Source organism: Meriones unguiculatus, chromosome 4 (assembly GCF_030254825.1).
Source record: "Meriones unguiculatus strain TT.TT164.6M chromosome 4, Bangor_MerUng_6.1, whole genome shotgun sequence".
Classification (NCBI taxonomy): domain Eukaryota; kingdom Metazoa; phylum Chordata; class Mammalia; order Rodentia; family Muridae; genus Meriones; species Meriones unguiculatus.
Window position 1 is genome coordinate 86,587,477 of NC_083352.1, and position 13,141 is coordinate 86,600,617.

At 54.3% G+C, this 13,141-nt stretch overlaps 1 protein-coding gene across 25 annotated transcripts in view; it reads left to right on the top strand.

Moving 5' to 3' along the window:
* The window catches only part of Ncor2 (nuclear receptor corepressor 2), a 159,804-nt gene that overhangs the window by 15,770 nt on the left and 130,893 nt on the right, over positions 1–13,141 (top strand). For all 25 annotated transcript variants that reach the window (XM_060382319.1, XM_060382326.1, XM_060382329.1 and 22 more), the window contains exon 2: positions 9,362–9,406. The gene's annotated coding sequence lies outside the window, so the exon portion shown is untranslated. The remainder of the gene's footprint in view (positions 1–9,361; positions 9,407–13,141) is intronic.

The window sequence follows — 13,141 nt, forward strand, 5'->3', positions numbered from 1 at the left end:
CAGGTAACAGGAGTGGTGATACCAGCACTGTAGGCTGAGATCGCAGCTGCACTAGGCGCTCTGTGCGTGGAGACTATCCATCTCAGTCATTGCCAGGGCCAGGCCCTAGGCTAGAGTCCAGCCCAGGGCCTCCACGCTGCTGCACTGGTAGCTCCTCCAGGTCCAGCCACAGTTTTCCTACCTCTGGGCTGTTCCACCTACCTAGAAGCCTGTCCGTAGAGACAGACGTGGTGTGTCCTCGTTGCCAGTCAGGCCTCCTCAGCTCGTGGCAGTATTAGGAGGCCCCGGGTTAAACAAGGTGGGGCCGGTGGCTCCCACAGATCCTGCCCACCCATTGGCTGGCTCTTCCTACTGACCAGCTCCCACATTATAGGCATTAGGATTGGTTTATAATCTTACAAATAATTTCTGAGGAAAGGGTTTACTCAGCTCACAAGTCTCTAAAATTACTTCTGCGTGTATATGAGTTTTACGCATACTTGGCCATGCTGTTCCTTTTACGTGTGGAATACACGTGTGTGCGTGTATGTTCAGAGGACAACACCAGGGCGCTTGCTCAGGTTTTTCTTGCATTCTGTGGAGGCAGTTTCTCACTGGGCCCTGAGATGTACCACGTAGGCGAGGCTGGCCGGGCAGGGTTGGATGTTTCTGCCTCCCATCTTGCCATTGCTGGGACTACAGGTGTATGCTAGCACACTGACTCCATGGGTTGGATCCAAAATCAGGTCTTCACATTCGGAAGTCAGCGTTTTCTGTCTCCCCTGCCCTGAAAGCCCTTAAAGCACATTTCTTTTTCTCATTAAAAAATATCTAATGATGTGGTTGGAAAGGTGGCTTTAGCAGTTGAAAGCACTGGCTGCTCTTCCAGAGGACCCGGATTTGGTTCCAGCACCCACACAGCAGCTCACAGCCACCTGTAACTGCAGTTCCAGGATCTGATAACAGGATCTTCTGACTTTGATGGGCACTGTATGCATGTTAAAGCACCTATATACTTGCAGGCAGAACGTTCATATCCATAAGATACACATAAGAAGATCTTCTAAAAAATGATGGAATTGGCCTGTGCACACAGTTGAATATTACTCAACTCCAAAATGGGATGAAGCGCCACGCCTCCTACCCCTAGGAACATGACACGAGTGACAGGGCATGAAAGGGGGAGCACGCTAAGGCTCTAGGGTGTGAGCTGAGTGTTGAAACATCCATGAAGGACAAATACGTGGAGGACGGAGGAGGGGTGGAGAGGATATTCAAGAGGCGTCATTGTGGACAGGGTCACTTTTAGGGTGGCGGAATGTTCTAGAACTAGATAATAATGGCTGTCCAGCGTTGGGTGTACCGAATGCCATTGAACTGTTCACTTTGTAATGATGCTGTTATGTGAATTTCACCTCAATAAATACATGTGAAAACCAATGACTTATTTATTTTTTTAATGTTTAAGTTAACATTTATTTTGGGGCCTGGAGATGTGGCTCATGCTTCAGAGAGTTTGTTGCACTTGCAGAGGACTCAGGTTTGATTCCTAGCACCCACATAGTAGCTTGCAACTCCAGTTGGATAGGATCTGACAGCTTCTTCTGGCCCACAGACATTGCACTTCCATGGTGCACAGACATACATTCAGGCAAAACACCCATAAATAGATATTTTAAAAATTACATTTATTTATTGTGTGTGTTTGGGGGTGTACCCATATGCCACGGTGCATGTGTGGAGGTCAGAGGACAACTTGCAGGAGTTATTTCTTCTAAAGCTAAACTAATGTGGGTTCCAGAAATTGAACCCCATTCGTCAGCCTTGGTATCAAGGGCCTTTACTACTGAGCCATCTCCCTGGCCCTCATATTTATTAAGCAGCTTCAGTATTTCTTATTAATCTACTTGGCTTGGCACCTTGTGGGCTTGTGGTTTAGCGACACTAAGATGAGAGATGGATGTCAGGCCAGCCGGAAAGTGGTAGCAGTAGGATTTGAATTTGGGCCTCATGGTATCCTAAGGTTTAGGCCTATGCTTTAGGATCTCCCTGCTGGCTCGGGGTGGTCCCTTGGGTAACCTGAGTGCTGCTCTGGGTTTCAGGCAGGCTCACTTGCTTGTGTGTGTCTGTGATCTGGAGTCCCTGGGACATGGCCACAGTGCACACAACCTTGTCATCCCAGTAGGGCTGGGAGAGTCATGGCCTCATGTCCCAAAGCATAAACCTAACTGGACCGGGATGTGAATGAGTACTTCTCAGTCCTGGAGTGCAGAATGCTGGCTCTCTCCCCCTTTTCACATGTGGCCTTGGCTTCCAAAGAGGTTCTGAGCTAGGCTGAAAGGGCCTCTAGGAATAGTGCCTGAAGTTGCTCCCGCACCACCATTGGCCTCCTTAAGCCTCTGTCTCCCGTTGTGTGATGAGCTCAAGAGGGAGACTGGGATCAGCATCTCAGAATGCAAAGCTGCACAGCTGGGGTATGGTGAGGAGGGGTGCTGATATGTCCCTCCTTTTGTAGACTGGACACATGGAGGTGACTCAGGGTAGCCCAGGCTGGCAGCAAGCACAGGGCAAAGTGTGGTGAGCCAGGCTCTGCGGGCTGATCCTCACTGTCCTCCTCAGGGCAGCCATCTTTGCAGGGGTGTGGAGGGGCTTCCCTCCTGGCTCTTCACTGGGCACTGTGGGTAGGACAGACATGGCAGGAGGTGTCAGCTCACACAGGGGACTTTGTGAATGAGGTGTGGGGAGCAAAGGTCTGCCTCCCCCACTCTACCTCAGTGCCTCTTCCAGCTCAGGTGGCGGGACTCCTGACTGTCCCCTGAGCCCCGGGTGACAGATCTCTTTAATACGCCTCTTGACCCAAGCAATTAATTGCATTCTGGAGATCGATTGTGACCCTGATCTCACTGTAGCCCCTGGCCCAGCACATGTAGCAGCTAGTGGCCTGTCCCTGCTCCCGGGCTGAAGCTGGGGACCCTCTGCAGAAAGCCTCCTTCCCCCAGGCTCTGGGTCTAGCCTGTTAGAGGAAGCTTGGTGGCGATGGTTGGCAATTTTCCTACCCATCCCCAAGCTGAGGCCTGTGCGGCAGCCCTGCTATGTCCTCTCTGCAGATGAGCCCCAAGGGTAGCATTCCCTATCCATTCTACTCGTTCCCCATGCCAGGGATGTATGGAGACAGCTAGCGGGGTGTGTGTGTGAAGTCCTCTCCATGGGGCCTTAACCCTGCATTTCCTGCCATTCCCCACTCGGAAAAGGGGGGGGAGATTTGTTGCTGCAGGATATAGTAGCTTAGTGGTTGGGTGCTTGCCCGACATGCATGGGGGTCTGGGTTCCACCCCTAGCTGCTGAAAAAAAAACAACTACCACTACTGGCCCAAGTGGTACTTGTTGGGAGTGAAGGTTTGCATGGGGCTGGGCCCATGTGGGTGACTGCTGATGGACAGGTGGATAGCAGATGGCGTCTCGGGTTGCCTGGGCCTCTGTGGGCTCCAGGCCTGGTTTGTCCTGGCCTGGCCTGTGCTTGGCTGTGAGCCAGACTGCCTCTGACCACAGAGAGGCCCCTTCTCTGGGAAGGCGGTCGATGCGCCTTCTTCCCGGCCTTGGCCTCTAATTGCTCCCTCTGGTTCTGCCTTTTGTAGGTGGCCCCCTTCCCTACCCCCTCCCTCATCCCCCACCCCTACCCCGGGTGAGAAGCTAGATGGCTGCTGAGAAGCTGATTCCTGGGCCACGGGTGTGAGTGGAGGGCTGGTAGCCTAGAGGACCAGGCCAGTAAGTCCTGAGGATGGAGGACCTCCCCCCTCCGCAAATCTCCCTGACCCTGTGGTTCTGGGACTAAGGGGTTGTATCCATTCAAGAGGTGGCCTCAAGATGGCTGGCACCTTTCTCGAAGGGTTGAGGAGACATTACAGTAGCTGGTACAGCTTGGTAGCTGTGGTTATTGTTCTGGCGGCCGCAGTTCCCGTTTGTTATTGTGCCCTAACTGAAGAGGCCTGGTGTCTTGGGGACCTGGGCAGATGCACTTGGGGCCTGCTTGTTCTCGTGATAGTGGGCAGGTCTGCTTTTTCATTTCTCTCCCGACCTTGTGATCCTCTTGGTTGTAGCCTGTGTCCCCTCACTCTGTCATCAAGGCCCTGTCATGTGGTATCCCTCCCCCTCATCCCGCCCCCATGCTGCTGGCCCTCTTGGCCTTGGTTTCACAGCCCCTGCCCTGCTCGTGGGAGGGATTCAGGGGTGAGGCTGCTGCTATCCGCCTCCTGCCGTGGCCCTGGCCGGCAAGCTGCTGGAGCTGAGACCTTGGTGGCCTCCCTGTGATTGCTTCTCTGCAGCTTCAAGGAGAGCCGCGGAGGGCGGGCGTCTCAGCTGTCACTTGAGAAGGAAAATAAAATATCCCCGTGGCTTCTAAATGGAAGGGCGGTGGAGCGGCCTCCTTTGCTTGGCTGTCTCAGCTGCTGGCTCCCACAGTGACACAGGCCTCTGGGGGACAGGGTAGGCTTCCTGTTTACCTGGTGTGGAAAGATGTGCCCAGTCAGGGATATCCTGGGAGGGTGGGGGATCCCCCAGGTCTCACAGAGCCTTGGGGAATCTGGCTGCCCCAGCTTTAGACAGATGGGCTGTATTGGTCCAAGTCCTCAAACTGCAGTTTATATAGAATGCCATGGGGTTGGGGTGGGGTGGGGTGGGAAGTGGGGGTGTGTAGGTCATGTGCATGTTGAGGCCTGGGCCAAATCTGTGTCTAGTTTAGGGCTTCTCTAGGACGTTGCCTCTCTTGGTGTTCTTACAATTGGGCCTCTTGGCTATAGCTCTTGTATGTGTGTGTGTGTGTGGGGGCATATGGGTGTGGGTGTGTGATTTCATCTAGGGGAAGATGGGGTCTGTGTGAACGGTGTCTCCAAGCACCTGCTGGGGCCCTCTATAGAAGCTGAGGGTCCTGAGTGGGAACTAGGTGCTGCAAGCCTTGCTTCAGGCACCAGGACAACGATGTCGGTCTGGGTTGGAGTGTGGGCTGCAGGGCAGGGTCCCCGCCTAGCTTGTGATTGAGCCCCAGGGTCTCTGCCCTTTTACCTGGGGACCGAGCACCATCTCTCCCATGGAGGGTATGACTGCTGGCCAGGAAGAGGCTGGCAGGTAATGGGCATCTGTGCTGAACACCTTCTTGGATCATCACCCGTAGGGTTTCTGTCATCTGTCCAGGGGCACAGGAGCTTGGGAGGCATAGGAGCTAGAGCCTTGAGGATCACAGAGCTGGGCCTTGCTTCTGTCTGCAGCAGGCTCATGGCTTAGGTCCAGAGTGTTTAGCTCTTCCTGTGGGAGGGAGTTAGATAGGGCCTGGGAGGGGCAGTGCCTGAAGTTCAGAGACTGCCCTGGGTCTACAGGCTGGCCCTGTGACCCCTAAATGTGAGAGCAGGTCAGTGTCCCTTGTCCCCTCCTTTAGCCGTGCCCTTTCCAGGCTCTGCAGAAGTTCCTGTCTTGGGCTTTGCACTCTGTCTCTTCAAAAGCCAGCTAGTCCTTGATCTTGAGTGCCTGACTGCCTTCTGCTGCCCCCTGCCCCCCAAGTCCATGGCAGGTTCCCTGGAACTGCTTTCTTCGGTGCCTCTGTGGGGCATATGGGTGTGTGGGGTGTGTGGCTGTGTCATGTCTGTCTAGGGTCTGTCCTATTTCTCTGTTTATGGCCACATCTTTCCTGGCCTAGAGGAGTGGCTCAGTCACCCTTGGCTGTCCCATTGTGCTGAAAGACAGCCTTCTGTTGCTGTGTTTCTGAGCTGGGCAGGGGAACAATCAGGTGGCTTCCCAGATGAGGAGCTGGTGCCTGGGATGTGGGAGAGGGCTGGAGATGGAGCCATAGGCCAGCTCTGCCTGAGGCCTGGGAGAGGTGCCTTGGAAAGTGTCCCCTCCCCCAGCTGTCTTGCTGGGAACTGACTTCTAAGCCCCAGGGTGCGGGAGGAGCCCTTGGAACTTCCTCCAGCTGTTGGAGGGGAAAGCTGGATGTTGGCGGGGAAGGAGGGGTGCCCCATACTTAGTGTGTCTGTTGAGAGAGGGCTCTTGGGTGCCACCCGATGGGGAGCACTGGGTAAGAGGATCAGCAGATGTGCAGACATGGATGTGCAGAGACAGCATGCCAAGTGTGCCCAGGGGCTGGGAGGGGCAGGGTGGAGAGGAGTGTGCGGGCATGCTGTGTGTGCTGGTGAGCAGAGTGCCTCTGGAGAGGAGTGGCTGCAAGCCAAACAGGCCAGTGCTGGGTGTGACATTACCAACAGTGGAGGAAATGAGTTAGAGCAGGGGAGAGTGGCGGAGGCCTGCTGAGTGTGCAGGTGAGCTGGGAACCCAGGGAGAGGGCCCTGTGGCAGGAGTGTGCTCCCTGTGGCAGGAGGCGAGGACTCCTGCTGACAGTACTGCACATGGGAACCCAGCTGCTGACTGTCTGGGGTGTGGTGTGAGGTGTGCATGTGCGCTTGTGCGTGTGCGTGAGAGTGCGAGCATGCGCGTGCGTGTTTCCTCATACACATATGTATATTGCCTGTTATTCTTTTGATCTCTGTTACTGTGATAATGCACTTTGACCGAAAGCAGCTTGGGGAGGGAAGAATTTATTTTCCATCCTAGAGGGAAGTCAGGGTAGGAACTAAAGCAAAAACCATGAGAAATGCTGCTTACTGGCTCATGCTCAGCTAGCCTTCTTACGCTGTCCAGGCTCACCTGCTTCAGGATGGTGAAGCACACCCACATCAATCAGGAGTCAGGGCACTCTCTCACAGAAATGGCCACTGGCCAATCTGATAGAAGCCATTCTTCACTTGAGGCTCCTTCTTGTAGGTGACTCTAGGTTGTGTCAAGTTGACAGTAAAAAGTAGGACAAGGTCTGTGTATGAGCTGTGCCCATTTGTTCTGGTGCTCCAACAGCTCTGGCCCAGGCTCTGCTGTAGCTGGGGGAGTGGTCTCCAGGCTCCAGCCTCAGCCTCCTGCCTGAGAAGCTGGGACAGCTACCTCAGGTACTAAATGAGGGGCTGGTACGCCAGGCCACCCCTTTGTCCTCGCTCTGAGCTGTCCACAGGCCTGTTCACATCCCACTGTGGGCGGAGCTGGTCTAGCCCTTATCAGCTCAGTGGAGGCCATATGAGATGGCCTCCTTCTGTTCAGGCTGCCCTCCCTGATCACCCACTCACTGTCTGCTGTGTGGCATTCCCTGGCTTGCCACTTCACCTTGTGGGGTTCCCACCACCTCCACTCTGTTCTTCAAAGCAGCATGGCACCTTGTGCCTTCTCAGCCAAGACCTGGCTGAAGGCCTTGCTGCTCAGGCTGAATCCGACCTGATGTCCATGCATGGGTGGCCATTCCTGCCCTGTCCAGGCCTTGCACGGGATCCTAGCTATGTCTCCTGTCTGTGTTCTTGACAGTTCCTGCCAGCATGGCAGTCGCTTCTCTTAGCAGTCCTGCTAGGCTCCCTAAATGGGGCCTACCTCCCTTGGATTCTAAAACTGTTTTTCACAGCTGCTCCACACGGATCTTGTAAACTCCTCAGGCCCTGAATTGAAGGGGTCACAGACAGCGGGGGCCTGGAGGGGATGGCCCCATTTCCCAGCTGACCTCCGAGGGTAGGGGGCCAGTCTTCCTATTGCTAGGGAAAGAGGGTGCTGCCCAGCCCATTACAGACAGGCTGCAGGTGGCTGGCCGCCGAAGCTTCCGGGAGCCATGCCCGTCCTCACCATTCCAGCTTCCCACAGGGCCTGTCTCTGGAGCTGTTGCAGATGGCAGGACCCGGTGCCAAGCCCCGGGGCATCACAGCAAACAAAGGCTTAAAGAGGACACAGGGCAGAAAGAAGCGACTGGATGGTCCCCTGTGAGTCGCCTGCAGCTGCCCCTTCAAGCCTGGAGTTTAAGGGGCCTGCCAGGGCAGGCAGTGTGGGAGTGCAGGGCTGGAGCTGGCAGCCCTGGATTGAGTCAGCAGCGCCAGCCAGCATTCATAGGAGCATGCAGTAAGTGCATCCTGCCCCCTTACACGCTCAGTTCCAGCATGCCTGTGAGGCTGACGTTTCTACCACTGCAGGGTTCAGAGGCGTGACATTAAGGCACAGAGAGGGGAAGTTTCTGGCTTTCAAATTGCACAGCTGAGCACCTGGGGTGCTTGCTCTAGAGCCTAAGCATGTTGTACCCCCCTCTTCTTCATTGGCCTCTTATCTTTGGGGTTCTAACATGGCTTGGGAACAGGGGTTTCCAAGCTCCACTTGAAGTGGAGGTGTTGGTGTGTTGGGAGGGATCTTGGAGATGACTTTGGGGGCCAGTTTGTTTCTGAGGGAGGACTGGGGTCAGGATGCTAGACCCACCACAATTGTCAGTGCTCTTTGGACTGTGTGGTGTGTAATCCACCACGTGTTGTCCCTGCTCATCCTTTTGCCATACAGTGAAGAATGCTGAATGGAGGTTTCAGGGTTGTAGCTCTAGTATTCTGGGAGGCTGAGGCCGAGCTCCAGGCTTGTCTAAGTCCTTGTCTCCAAAACTAAAAGGCATGAGCTTGTGGGTCCAGGTCACGCAGCAGACACTTGCTTGGCTCTGTAGGGATTCCATCATGTTTGCAGCCGCAGGGCCTGTGAGCTCCAGCTGCTTCCCGTTTTTGTCAACACTTGATGTTGTCTAATTTCATTCATCCGGGTAGGCAGTAGCTCCAGGCTTAATCTGTACTCTGGGAGTATTGCCCTGTGCCATCATCAGCCATTGTCCCTTTTGGGGCGTTAGAGTACCTATGCCGTGTTTCAGACCCAGACTCTCTGTTGCCTCAGTCTTTGTATGATGATTTGGTTAAGGAATTTTGTTTATTTTGATCTGGCAGCACTGGGGATTGAACCTAAGGCCCTATGCAGGCTGGGCAGGGGTTCTACCTCCCAGCCACATGCCTCCAACCCCTCTCTTTACATTTTACTTTTGGACAAGGTTTCGCTTAGTTGCTCAGGCTGACCTTGAACTCTGTGTGTTCACTCATGATCTTTCCTCCTGTGCGCCTGGAGTGACATGCTTGTGTTATCAGGCACTGCTCAGTTAGGGGTTTGGGAATGTAGATGGTAAATGTAAGTGCCTGTCAGGTGCCAGCTCGCTTGTTCTTGGGGTTCTGGGGGAGGCGCTGGGGTAGGGTCATGGCCATGATGCTCTTGCAAGGTGTTCGTTGTTGGGATATGGGCTTCTTGGAACCAAACAGTGGGATTGGGAGCTCTGCTCTGTGTCTTCCTAATGCAGGAGCTGTGGGGTTGCAGGAGTGAAACCCGGGTTGTCTGGTCCTCAGTCTCCTTCTCTGTCAGGTGTTGAGGTGCCTCCCTCATGGCATCACTATGGGAAATCGGTGGCGTCCACGTGGGAAGCAGTGATGTTTAGTGACAAGATCCTTATTTTCTCCTACAGCTCCCTCGAGTCTTTGAGGACACGGCCTCCTGGTGGAAGTTTCTGGTAGGCTCATTTTTATTTCCATTTGCGGTGTGGGGTGTGTAGGGATCCATGTTTCCTGGACCCTCTGGTGTAAGCTGGTATGGTGCGTTGGGGAGCCAGCAGGTGGGAGCAGAGTAGAATGGTGCTTGGTACCTCAGGGTTTCCTAGGCAGGGCAGCTGGGCACTGTGAGCCCCCACTTTTCCCACTGGCTGATGTTGGGAGAGTTTGTTCTTTATTCATTGATGGATTATTATTATTTTTTTCCTTAGTGTGTGTGTGTGTGTGTGTGTGTGTGTGTGTAGTGGGGATGGAACCTAGGCCTCGCACATGCTAGACAAGCACTAACCATTGAGCCATGCCTCCAGCTCTCTTTTCTTTTGGGTCTCACTAGGTTGCCCTGGATGGCCTTGAACACACTTTGTAGACCAGGCAGGCTTTGAGCTTGAGATCCTCCTGCCTCTGGGATGGCAGGGCCTGGCTCCTTGAACTCTTCCGTCTTTCTGAAGCATCTTCTATGTGTATGTAGGTCATGCAGCAGGTGACTGAGATAGCATGCTAACGAGCCGAACAAGTGTTCTGTCTGCACATAGCTAGCAGTCAGCAAGCCAGATGTGAGGTGCAGTTGGGGGAAGAATGAGCCCAGCCAAGAAGATTTAGGGGTGTATGTGTGGGATTGGGTGCAGTGTCATATGGAATCTTAAGCAAATGGAATTTGAGGCTGGAGAGATGGCTCAGTGGTTAAGGACATTGGGTGTTCTAGAGGACCTGGCCAGGTTTGTTTTCTAGACCCATGTGTCAGCTCACACTATCTCTAGCTGTGGTTCCAGGGGATCTAACTCCCTCTTCTGGCCTCCACACACACCAGTCACACATGTGGTATACAGACATACATGCAGGGAAATACCTATACACATAAAAAAGGATGGTGTTTGATGGAGGCCTGAGAAGAGGAAAGTAGGTATCTGGGGGAGGGTGTCCAGGCAGAGGGCACATACAAGCCCTGCAGAGATCCTGGTACAGTCTCCAGGGGCTGCCTGGCTGGCAGGACTCTGCCTTACTTGCGGGTTGTCTGGCTGGGAGTCTTCTCTTTGTCTTGAGTCCTTTGCGGCACCCCAGTAGTCAGGAGGGGAGGAGTCTTCCCCTCACTCAGGTCCTGTTGAGAAGGGCTGTGGCTCCTCTCTTCTCAGGCTGTGCAAGCTGTGAGCTTCTGGTTCTTTTGATTCCACTGCCTGTGTGCAATTAGGTGTGTGTGCCACGGTCCCCGGTCTGTGTGCTACCGAGCCTCAAACACTGCATGCCAGGCAAGCACTCGACCAGTGGAGCCACTTCTGCATCCATGGGCTGTGGTTTCCTCTGAGGCGGGAAGGGGGTGGGCATGAGTCTGTGGGGGTGGGGCTGTCCACCGGGTCTTTGAGAGTGGAAAGAACGGCCTGGTTACCCCCCCCACTCTCCATCCATCCGCATCTCGCCTAATGGGGAGCCACCTCAGCCTGACTTATCTGCCTGTCACGCCAGTGGCCCACCCGAGGACGATAAAAGGGCTTTTTGTCTGCAAGCACTTAGCTTCCTCCACTGGGGCGATCCATCATGCCTGTGGGAGGAGGGAAGCAGACAGAGGGGGAGGGCGGGGAGCCAGGGACCCAGGCGGCTCCTCAGCCAAGACAAGGCTGTCTGGGAACCACAGGATCAGCCAAGGGATGTCCTGAGCCCAATCCCCAGTGGGCAGAGAGCCATGAGGCCTTTTGGAGACCCTTGTGCCTTGGCACAGTCTGGTGAGGGAGAGGGGACAGAAGTCTGGATACTATGCCGGCCACTACCTGCACACACCCTCAGGTCCCTGCTGACCACTTTGTGGAATGACCGTATCTGATCCCCAGAGCACACCAAAAGTGCCATGTCACTGTCCCCACATTACAGATGGGGGCAGTAAGGCTGGGAGGTGATATGAGGTCCCCACACTGCACTGCTGAGAACCTGGGGATTCTTCGGTGTACCCAACCCCTGTTCTGAGCTTGTTGTGGGAAGTAGGGCCTCTAGCGTTTTCTACAGGAGGGCCACTGGAGTTATAGGCTTGGGCAGGAAAGGGGGTTTACCTGAGTCCAGGCATGATGGGACAGGGGGAAGGTTGGTAGGGGGACCAGAACAGTCAGGAGTACAGTTAGGGCAGGGCTCAGTGGGCAGATCATGGGGGTGGCAGTTGGCTCACGTTCTGGGTTATCCCATCTAGGTAGTGGGACTGGTTTGGTCCTCAAGCCCTGGCTGTAGATATCATGGCCAGGGAGCACAGGACTCCCCCTCCCTTCCCTCATGGAGGGTCAGAATCCTCCATCCTCTGGCTCCTTCCCAGCTGGGGTGCTGAACCCTGACCAGGCTCCTGCCTTCCTTCCCTGCTCTCCCTCCTTCTCTGCCCTCCCCTCCTTTTTCCTTCTTCCCCCAGGGCCACCCTCAAATGACAGCAATTAATGGTGCCTGTGATGGTGGAGTCTGACAGCTGAGCCGCCTGCCTGCAGCTGCCCTGCTAATCGGGCCCGGGGGACCCCCTCCTGCTTGCTCTATGCACGCCTCTCCTTTGCTCAATGGGTTGCAGGGGCCAGCCTGGTAGGCCTGCAGTAGGCCCTTGGGAGGCGGCAGAATTGGCCCAACCCCTGCAGCTTCTCCCCCTGTCTGTCCTGTTTCTGTCTGTCCTCTCTGTCTTCAGGGCGACTTTTGTCTGACCTTGTGCTCAGTGAATGTGGCTGTGTCAGTACCCCAGTTGCCCACCTCCCTCACATATTCTCCAGGACTGGCACTGGCCTGAAATGACCCTCGGGGTGACTGGGGAGCCTTTCTAACAGGCCTCACTGTTTCTTGTCTCCTGAGAGGAGAGGGCTCCTGTGGAGTCAGACCCTTGTCCTGCTCTAGACAACCATCATCAGTCAGATTCCTGGTCTGATCCTGGGGGACCTGGAGGCAGCTACTGAGCCAAGTCCTGCCTGTTGCCTTTGCCAGGGTTAGAAGAATCCCAGCATGTGCCCCCATACACTGGGCTTTGCCCATTAATTATTTTGCAGCAGCAGTAATAAGGCTCCTGCTGTATACCAGGATCTGCAGCCAGTGCTTCTGCCTTGGTTCATTTTAGAGCTTCAAAACACTTTGACATTTAACCTGTGTGTGTGTGTGTGTGTGTGTGTGTGTGTGTGTGTGTACGGGCATGTGTGTGCATATGTTTGACATGGTCTTTTAAGAGGAGACGAGAGGACAGCTAGTGGGAGTCAATTTTCTTTTTCTACCACATGGGTTCCAGGATCGAACTCAGGTGGTCAGGCTTCACTGAAAGCTCCTTGGCTCCATTTTCTGGTTTTTATAACCTTGCTTTTGTAGATGGAGAAACTGAGGGATAGAAACTAAAGTGATTTGATATAAATGACTTAGCAAGAAAGGCACAAATGGGACTTTGAGCCCAATCAATCCTACCTAGTGCTCTTACATCAGAAGAACCCAGAGCCCTCACATGGAAGTTGGGAAATGAAGTGGGGTTTGTTGCATGCGTGCGTGCGTCGGTTCTGAATTTTCTCATTTCTCGTACCATTGGCTCACTTTTCCTTCCTACCAAGGATGGCTCCATCATGGGATGTTTGACAGCTTGCTGATCTGGTCCTCCCTAGCTGTGGCTCTAAAGCTCCTCTGGACCATTTCTGCTTGAGTCTTCGTGAACACATTTTTATTTCTCCTGGATACACTTCTAGGAGTGGGTTGCTAGTGTGTGATAAGTATGG